Below are 10,635 nucleotides of genomic sequence, written 5' to 3'. Positions count from 1 at the left end.
CTTAATTTCAGAACAAAATAAACAAACAAAAAAAAAAACCCAATACACATCCAAACTCTTTGTCAAATTTGGGAAAAGATGGGGCTTGAGGCCTTTGTATCCTGCCTCAGACATGCTGTGTGTGTGTGTGTGTGTGTGTGTTGTTTGTTTGTTTGTTTATAATTCATAAGGAAGTCAAAGAGCTGAAAGACACTTGTTTAACAAAAGTCTTTCTGTTCCAATCTCTGTATGTACATGAACACGATTTATCATAGTTAGCCTTTAAAAACTAAAACCAGAAAGAGAATTTTTGGTGAATTCTGCCTCATTCTAGAGAAGATTAATATTCATAACTAGTTGCATGAATTTAAAGTTAAAAGCAAGAGTCCTTTTATGTCATTAAGAAATTAGTTCCAATAAATTTTACTTTTGCTATTTGAAATATTTATCAAAATGTAACACAGTATTTATATCATTTTGACTAATTGTATACTATAATGGATAATTGTAATGATAACTCCATCCAGAAAAACTTTTTAACACTGAGAACCCTGTGGTCACTTAGAACCTATGAAATTATTTTTTAAGGTACATTAAAATACTATTTATTTATTTACTTACTTATTTACTTACTGTTTGCAAAGAAGTATGAGAGAGTGATCAATAAAGTTTTTTTAACATAAAACATTAAATTTAGATAATTTACTTGGTGGACATGACATGGAAATGTGAGTTCAGGGAAAGAAGAGTTTGTTACTATACATAAAAATAGGATTAATCAGGAAAAAGGGTCAGAAGAGAGGAAATCAAAGTAGAAGAAAAGAGCAGTTTAGGGAGAGGACATGGCAAGTACCAAAGTATGAATTCAAGACAAAGTTTGCAAATTGAGGGGACTGCAGGTAATTCTGGAGTGACTGTTTCCTCTATCAGTGAGAGAGACTGAGTTCTCCTAAGACTTCAGCCTCTTCCCAGAGTGCTCAGCCAGAAAAGTTCATGTTTAATTCAAGTCCAGTGATTTTGAAGCCTTGGCAAAAAGCCAGATGAGTTGAGTCTGGCATTTCTCAGATTCTCCTGAACTTGGAAGTAAATTCCAAGGTTCAGCTAAAAGAGCTAACTATCCCAGCAGCCAAGAAAATTAAAGTTAGTAGTGGTCAGAGAGATGTTACAATCCTGTTTCCACTTCTTACCTGAAATCTTTCCAGAAGATCCAAATCCAGCTAGTACGTGAATTGGAGAAGCGTTAAGTGAGAAGCACGTTGTCGCTATTGCTAAGTGAAGAATTCTACCTTATATGTAAAAGACATAAAAAGGAAAAAGAAAAGAAAAAGTGTCCCATGATGCAATCCTTCAAGACTTGGGTCTTCCAGGTAAAATTCTAGGTAAGCGTATTCATGTGATTCAGGACAGCAGCTGGCTCCTAAAGATACATTTGGATAAAGCACAGCAGAACAATGTGGAAGCGAAGGCCAAAACTTTTTTTCTGGTTATATATAAAAATCTCACAGGCAAGCTTGTGAATTCTTAACTCCCACAGTTTCAATTGTAAACATAGATATCTACCTTAAATCTGTATTTAAAAAGGAAAGAAGAGGAGGAAGAGAAAGGACAGAAGTCACTTGAAGAGATTTTAAATATCTGAAATGTAGAGGGTTCTAGCTTAGGTTAGAGATACTGAATTTATGGTGACATCAGTCATCACAGGTATGTCTTTTTCTCCAGGAGCTCTAAAGTCCCAACAAGGAGTGCAGAAAGATTACATTAAGCAGCTCTGAGGTTTTACAGCATTGCTTGGGATGGAAAGGTGAGAGGAGAAGGACATGGAGGTGACTGGCAAGAGAATGACCCAAATAATGGACTTTGGGACCCAGGTTGCCTAGAGGTGGGACTAGAGGCAGAAGTTGTGGCTACAGCTAGGATGCACAGACTCATGGGCCCTTGGGGGATGGAGGGCACAGGCAGGTGTGCAAGTGATGGTGATTACAGGCCAAGGAGCAGGAGTGGTGGAGAGAGAACTGGGGTAAGATGAGTGCAGCCAGAAAGTGATGTTTGGGAACTTGGACACTAGAGAGGGATTTAAGGCATCAGATAAAAACCAAGGGAGGGATTATTTTGGAAGTCTGCTGGGATGGTGAGTCTGCTAATTTCTACTGTAAAGAAAGTGCAATTCTCCGCCTTGCCGTGACCGGCCTCCTAGAAAGCTGGCATGTTGTCTTGGGATTTTATAAATGCATCTTAGCTCTTTCTACATAATGTGAAGTCAAAAGCAAGAGTCCCAGATTTGGGTTGTATCCACACAATAAAAAGTAAGAAAAGGCAGAGAGTGAGAGTGAGATCTAGGAAGAGGGAGAGGGAGAAGGAGGAAGGGCAGGACAAGGAGAGAAGGTGCAAGGGGAAGAACAGGAGGAAGGGGGAGGGGAATGAATATGAATCTAGTTCTGTGGACTCCTTTATAGAAACTAAACTAGAGTTAAATAATTTTTTTTCAAGTCACCTTGACCTTATTATGGTCTTAAAATTAAATAGAGTCATTTCAGTCCTCCTTTTAAAATGGGAGGCAATCACATGACGAAAGGGCTGTCACTGAACCATTGGGCTTAGTTCTTTCTCTAGCTTCCTAGCCCCTGCAGTATGCCCATAAAGACAACACTGTGATGTTTTACTGAGCACCTACTACGTCCCAGGCTCCAACAGTACCTAAGTACTTAGAGTTCTGAGGGTGTCTCTCTCTCATACCTATGTGACCTTTGTACCTGCATTTTCTTCTCCCTGCAATATACTTTCCCTTTTTTCTTCCTGAAATATTCCTAGCCTTTTATCAAAACCCAACACATATCACATACTTTATGAGGCTTACTCTCTTAGCCAGATGAAGATGCATTTTCCTCTATTAAGTTCATTATTGCTGCTATTGTAATATAGCTGTTAATTTCATTTTTCTAGCCACAATATCATGTTTATCCCCAAAACCAAACACACTCTTAGGTGAATAGAAGATATTAAATGAATATTTGTCGAATTAATGGTCTGATGCATAAATCAATTAATGAATGCATCTGCACCAATGTATTCCGAACTCTTCTGTACCAATAAATTACTACACACAAAGGGAAAACTTTGGGCTCCAGTCATAATTTCCAGGCAAGTAATATCCTCTGTGTTCTAAGAGGACCTTCCAAAGACATCCTGCATTATTTGCATTATTATCTAATATTGATAGTGACAACGGTAGTATTTTTACTGAGAATTTCAGGAACCTTGATACCAGTGACACTGAGTCTCAAATATAAGAAAAGGAACTGGATGAAGAAGGTGGTTGGAATAAGCAGATTAAACTGAGGCCAACATGTCTCTGCTACATACTGCAGATGCTCTTATTCCTCCTTCATTCCTGCGGACTCCCACCTCTCTCACTTGTTAGGGCATTGTCTTCACAGTGTTCATGGGACCAACCAGATATTGTTGGAAATGACACTGTAAGTAAATTAAGTACAGGATAGTATAGGCTGATGCAGTACTGTAATTTAATTTTATTGCATCAGTGGCAACAGTAAATAAATGCACAGCATAACATGCTGAGATAGTCTATTGATCTTTTCAGTCAATATTGGATGAAAATTCCTAACAAAACATAAAATTACAATATTGTTAGAAAAGATATTATTTTCGGCTTTTAATACTACAAGGTAATTGTTTCATTTTACACACATCTACTGTATATGTAGATGACCAAGAACCAAATTCATAGTTGATTCGAGCACATATAGTAATAATACATTTATCCCAAGGTTACTTATTATGTTATCTCCTGGTAGTAGTCAGCCTAAGGGTAGGATAGGCTTGAATGTTTATGTTTAAGATGTCACAAAATCCAAGGACCCAAGGAAACCTCAAAGGTTTCACTTAGAGATAAAGTATTTCCTTCTAAGATCCCACTTCCAATTTATAATCTTGATTATCTATTTAACATGTTATACAAATATATATACACACATACAAACACACACACACATATATGTATATATGAATGAGTTGTACATTAGAGAGGATTTCCATAATGATAAATTGATGGTTGGCTTTCTTGAAGTAGAAGGCATGCTTCAGAAAATACAGTTAAAAACAAGCTGAAAAATAAGCAAATAACTATGGAGACTTTCAATTCAGGGAAGGTTGTTTCACCTACCTAACCAGCTGCTTTGGATAGTTTGGATTTTAGTCAGCCTGGGAAATAACTGGTAATAATCCTCTCTTCATTGAGAATCAAAACTGTTTTCAAATGAATGCAAATTTCACCTATAAATGTGTCATATCTAGAAATTGACTTTAGTTTTCTTGTCTTGGTGAGTCTTTGACTATATTGAGATCATCTTTGCAATTAAAAAACTTTTCAATGAAATTCAAACAGTACATATTAAATGCCTACTATGCGCCAAGTAGTATGATAGCCTCTTGAAGAAATGGAGGGATGATTGGCGTACAATTCCCATTATTATGGATTAAAAATTTTAGTGGGCCACTTTAATTTAACTGGCAGTGGCTGCCATGCTCCTTTGGGGGTCATATGGAGAACTTAAATTATTATAGGTTCTAAATAGGGAGAGTCAGAAACATATCATGAGAGTAAGTTGTGTCATTTTTGAAGTATTAGGATTCTTTTTTTTAATATCCCAAATAGAGGTCTTTGTTTTCTTTTTAATTGTAATTCCCTCTAAATGCTAATACTTCCCCCTCAGGATGTTATACATGGCACATCATTTAAAAATCTAAGGTTTTTTTCAAGAAGAAATTTTATTTAAATAAGGCATTTAGCTAGGTAATTTTGAAAAGAATTATTGTTGCGGTTAAAAATTAAATGATCTCCTCGAGACATTTTTCCCCCTCATTCTCCAATATTTCTTTTTCCTTTTTGACATCATTGCTTTAATGCTTCAGATGTTAGAGAAAAAGGACTAGTCCTTCTATATATGAGGTGGGATTCTGAATCAAAAGTGAATTCTGAGCCAAGGTATATTGGAAGCCTACACACTTTGTCTAATAGAATAAAATTTCCATGTGGAATACCATATATGTTCATCCTGGGACTTCAGGCTCCTTAAATTCTATCATTGCAATAGAATTAAGCTCTCGTTGGTAACTCTCACTATCAAGGATGATAAAACGAATGGATTAATCCTGGAGGAAGCAGGTCCATCAAATAGTAGCTAACTTTTTATTAGGAAAAAAAATGAATGTCTAGGACTATGAATAGTAAAATATAGCCGATCTTTTTCTGTTTATTTTTCACACAAGTTTATTAGATACAGAGAGGATCAGAGATCTTAGAAATGCACTCCACAATGAGAAGGTTGAGTACAAAAGCAGGGAAAAGGGGAACCCTCTGAAATTGAAGTGCATCAAAATCAATGTAATGCACCAAAAAATGGATGAATACACTCATATCTGGAAACAACCTATGCATCTACCCTCAGGAATTTTTTTAAATAAAATTTTGAGGAAATAGGAATAAGTTCTCTCCCCAGTCCAATCAGACTAACTGGGGTCAGGCTGAGGAAAACTATAATCTGTGTTTGGGGGTCTTAACTGATCTTTAAAAGGCAAATAAGTTTTGATGATTGAAAATGCATTTAATTTAATAATAGAAACTTGTCAAGGCTTATTTAGCACCACCCAAGAAAGAGAAATATTTCTGAAATTCATCCAATTCTATTTGCTCTATTTTTATGCCAATCAAACAACATTCTGGTTCTCAGTTTAGATTCCAAGATGCCTTGAAAAGGTGTTCTGGTTACATGAACAAAGTTGTGGTACAGAATAGATGTCTGGTGAGTGATTACACCAGAATGACTATAAATACGGCACTGGGACCGGGACAGGTCCGTCATCACTCCGGGACCCCTTGGGTACAGGGCCTCTTGCCTATTTGTGTTTTCTTCCCTCTTCAACATGAACCAGAGGTGTTATGAGAATAAAGTGTCTCAGGAAGAAAACTTCATTGCTGGCTACCTAATTATTGCTTCTGAAACTCAGATAAAAGCTTCTCCATAGCCTGAATTTGGGTCGGAATTGAGAACACCAAGGCCTCCTCCTGATAATCAGTAAATCTAAGAGAATAAAGATAAACAGAAGACCATGAAAAAGCATTAGATAGATATTTGGGGAGACTTCCTATGTTGAGGGAACCACTATCCACATATAAGGACCAAAAAAAATTTTTTAAGCCATTTGATTATAGCTTAAAGTATAGGAAAAAATAATCATCACTGAAATATAAACTCAATAGGCAGATTCATAGTTGGCCTGGAAAAGAGGTATGAAAACCTCTACTTTCCTCTGCCCGGGAAAGTGAGAAGTGATTTTCTGTTGCCATTCCCCTCCTGGGAGGACCAAGCAGGAGACAGATGTAAGGTCCACCTTGCCGGCATAGACTGAGGCTCCACACAACACCCGAAGGAGTTTGTCAGGCATTGTGCTTAACTGAGAGCCCTGAACTCTGCCTGCCACTGCCTTGAGACCTCAGGACTGCACCAACATTAAAGAGACATTCATTTTCATGCCTGATTTTCCTTCTGCTCCGTTCTACTGTTTTATAGGTGAACATGACTCTGGCTACTACTAGCACTTGTACATTAATGACAATGTTAATAACTACACTGATACCAGTGACATTTTAAACATGCATATCCTCTATACATTTCGAAGTATTCTCATTCTATGTCACATGAATTCTCATGGTGAGTCTGAGCAAAGAAGATAGTGATAGTCACCCCATTCAACAGATGAGAACACTGCAATTCAAAGGGCTTATTTGAATTCCAACAGCAGGTTAGAAGAGCCTGGAATAAGATCAGAGGACTCCAGTTTCTCCCTCAAAGACATTTCCTGCTATTAGTCACAACCAGGCACTCTGAGTCACAGGAAATGCTTTCTTTGAGGCAAATGGAAGACAACTCTGGAGGCCTAGAAACAAAGCCTAAAGGGAACACACAAGGTTAGCTTTTTGTCTGCCATCCTCCTCATTACTCTCCTTCACCTACGAGGCCCACGTATCCAGAGGAAAGAATAGCAAATCAACATTAGTTGACGTAAATCCTAATTCATCCCGTTTATGTGACTGATGACTACGGCTGCCTGTCTGCAAGGGGCTGTCACTCCAGTGGGGCAGGCAGTTTGGTCAAACACATGGGGCGGCTGAGTTGGGATGGAGGAAGGAAAACACGGAAAGTAACCATAGATCCCTATGGAAAAAATAAAATAAAAAGGAAAAGTTAAGGTAGAAATGGAGATGGCACATTAATATACTTTTATTTCTCTCGATCTTCTAAGAGGAGACAATGAGAAGCTTTTAAGTTGTTTTGGGAGGAAAATGCGGGGAAAATTTAAAAGACAAAAAAGTTAGAGGATGATTTTTAAACAGTACATTTTAAGTGCTTTCCTTTTGAAAATGTCGGAGAGAATTATTCCGTATGTGCAACCAAATATGCAATTCCCTTGGACATTCTTTTTTTTTCTTTTTTATTACCTTAACAGCCAATCATGAAAAAGAAACAGACTCTGGCTTTTCATTCTAAACAAAAGAAAGCAAGCTTTGAGGCCTTGAGAATGCAATGTAATTGGAGAGAAAAAATAATCACAAATAAAAGGAGTGAAGGATTGAAGGAAAGAGAAGGGCCTAGAAGGGCTTAGCAACTCAGAATATAGCAAAAATGAGGTGCCTAGCCTGAGGAACATTGGCGACTTCATTACAAGCCCCTGAGGAGGGGACATTTTCTTAGTCACTTTTGGAGTGGCTCCTACTGCTACTGAAACACTTTGAATTTAATAGACAAAGGTTAAACGTATGGTTGGATGCTGACCTGAGGGTATCTTTCCTTCTGATGAATTAGGAACTACCATTGCTCATTGTCTACCGAATTCCTAGAAATTCAGGAATGTAAGACCTGAGAAGTAATTTAATTCCACTACACACCTTGTTTAATAGTTTTGGTCTTTTTTTTCTGTCTGGCTTTTAGCAGAATGAAGGGGAGAGAGCCCAAGACTACAAAAAGGTGGTAAAGAGCTGAGTCTCAGCTCAGTCTGACTAGCTGTATAACCTCTGTCAGGTGACTGACTTTGTCTGGGGTTCGCTTCATTTAAATGTACAGAGAAGGAGCTGCATTCTGTGTACGCTTGTATTGGAGTCCCTGTCCTAATCACTCGACTGTCAGTGGAAAATAACCAAATACACATTTTCAATTGCCTTGATAGCTGATTCAATGCAATGTGATATATGCACAGTTTTCGTAGTGATGGCTTTATTTTGAGTTCAGTGAAGATTAGTACACAAGGCAAACAGCCCTCGTCATTCCTACCATTCACGAACTCAAGCAGAGTTGCAGGGGTTGGGGAAATACTGCTTCAGCCTTCAGTTACAAGCGTGTATGTAGGATTTGATATAACTAATGATTAAATGGCAAGAGAGAGTTTCCATTTTCTTCCTGACCTTATACTCTGTAATACTGAAGATAAAATATATATAATCAGCCGAGAATATACTTGGTTTCCCTGATTACAAATAAGTTTGCAACTATTATTGTAGTTTTACAATGAAAAACCTAGAACAGTTGTCTGCCCTAGTGTTTAGGCTCTAATCTATTCAAAATAAGACGAGTTGTATTGATTTCTGCATCCATAGCATGTAGCCCTGTCTCTGGCACAGGAAATGGTGCTCAAAACATGTCTATTAAATTGTATGGTATGGGGTGATTAAGAAACAATTGTTCAAGTAAAACACCCTAAATACTCAAATTGTAAGTATATTGATTAATGAATTATTGGGAAGTGAACATATCTCTGCCACCCAGGGTGAGAAATTTTATATATATATGTATATATATATATAATTTTAAAATATTATATATAAATTAATAAATTATATATTATAATTATATATAATATGTAATTAGTGTGTGTGTTTGTGTATATGTGTGTGTGTGTGTGTGTGTGTACCAGTATTGTAGAAGACCTTCCCATCGCTTCTTCTTTGCTGAAGAGATTCATCACCTGACTTCTAACATGATAGAGTATTTCTACCTGCTTTTGAACTTTTATGAATGGCATGTTACAATGTGTACTTTCATGTCTAGCTTCTTTCATTCATTGGAGTGCTTGCAGTATTCACCCATGTTATTGCTTGGAGCTCTAATATAGTCATTTTCACTGTAGTATATTATACCACTCGTGAATGAAACAGACTTTTTCTTTTATTTTTTTTTTATTCAATGTTTTTTTATTATATTATGTTAGTCACCATACAATACATCCCTGATTTCTGATGTAAAGTTCGATGATTCATTAGTTGCGTATAACACCCAGTGCACGATGCAATACGTGCCCTCCTTACTACCCATCAGCAGTCTATCCCATTCCCCCACTCCCCTCCCCTCTGAAGCCCTCAGTTTGTTTCTCAGAGTCCATAGTCTCTCATGCTTCATTCCCCCTTCTGATTACCCCCCCTTTCTTTATCCCTTTCTTCCCCTACCGATCTTCCTAGTTCTTATGTTCCATAGATGAGAGAGATCATATGATAATTGTCTTTCTCTGCTTGACTTATTTCACTTAGCATTATCTCCTCCAGTGCCGTCCATGTTGCAGCAAATATTGAGAACTCGTTCTTTCTGATAGCTGAGTAATATTCCATTGTATATATGGACTACAGCTTCTTAATCCAGTCATCTGTTGAAGGGCATCTCGGTTCCTTCCACAATTTAGCTACTGTGCACAATGCTGCTATGAACAGTGGGTGCATATGGCCCTTCTCTTCACTACTATTGCAATTGCTGGGTCATAGGGTAGCTCAATTTTTAACTTTTTAAGGGACCTCCCCACTGTTTTCCAGAGTGGCTCTACCAACTTGCATTCCCACCAACAATGTAGGAGGGATCCCCTTTCTCCACATCCTCTCTAGCAATTGCTGTTTCCTGTCTTGTTAATTTTTGCCATTCTAACTGGCATAAGGTGGTATCTTAGTGTGGTTTTGATTTGAATTTCCCTGATGGCTAATGATTTTGAACATTTTTTCATGTGTCTGTTAGCCATTTGTATGTCATCATTGGAAAAGTGTCTGTTCATATCTTCTGCCCATTTTATGATTTGTTTATTTGTTTCTCACATATTGTGTTTGAGAAGTTCTTTGTAGATCTTGGATACCAGTCTTTTATCTGTAGCAGCATTTGCAAATATATTCTCCCATTCCGTGGGCTGCCTCTTAGTTTTTTTGACTGTTTCCTTGGCTGTGCAGAAGCTTTTTATCTTGATGAAGTCCCACAAATTCATTCTATCTTTTGTTTCTCTTGCCTTTGAAGATGTGTCATGAAAAAGGTTGCTTTGGCCGATGTCGTAGAGGTTGCTGCCTATGTTCTCCTCTAGGATTTTGATGGATTCTTGTCTCACATCTAAGTCTTTCATCAATTTGGAGTTTATCTTTGTGTATGGTGTGAGAGAGTGGTCAAGTTTCATTCTTTTGCATGTACATGTCCAATTTTCCCAGCACCACTTATTGAAGAGACTGTCTTTTATCCACCGGATGTTTTTTCCTGCTTTATCAAAGATTAGTTGCCCAAAGAGCCGACGATCCATTTCTGGGTTCTGTATTCTGTTCCATTGGTCTATGTGTCTGTTTTT

The 10,635-nt window shown here is 37.5% G+C and overlaps 1 pseudogene; it reads left to right on the top strand.

The window, feature by feature from the left end:
* Positions 1–972: 972 nt before the first annotated feature.
* LOC121103224 lies at positions 973–1,525 on the top strand (annotated as a pseudogene).
* Positions 1,526–10,635: the final 9,110 nt, after the last annotated feature.

The sequence above is a fragment of the Ursus maritimus genome, unplaced genomic scaffold, assembly GCF_017311325.1.
Source record: "Ursus maritimus isolate PB19 unplaced genomic scaffold, ASM1731132v1 scaffold_18, whole genome shotgun sequence".
Lineage (NCBI taxonomy): Eukaryota > Metazoa > Chordata > Mammalia > Carnivora > Ursidae > Ursus > Ursus maritimus.
This window is presented reverse-complemented; position numbering and strand designations above follow the sequence as displayed.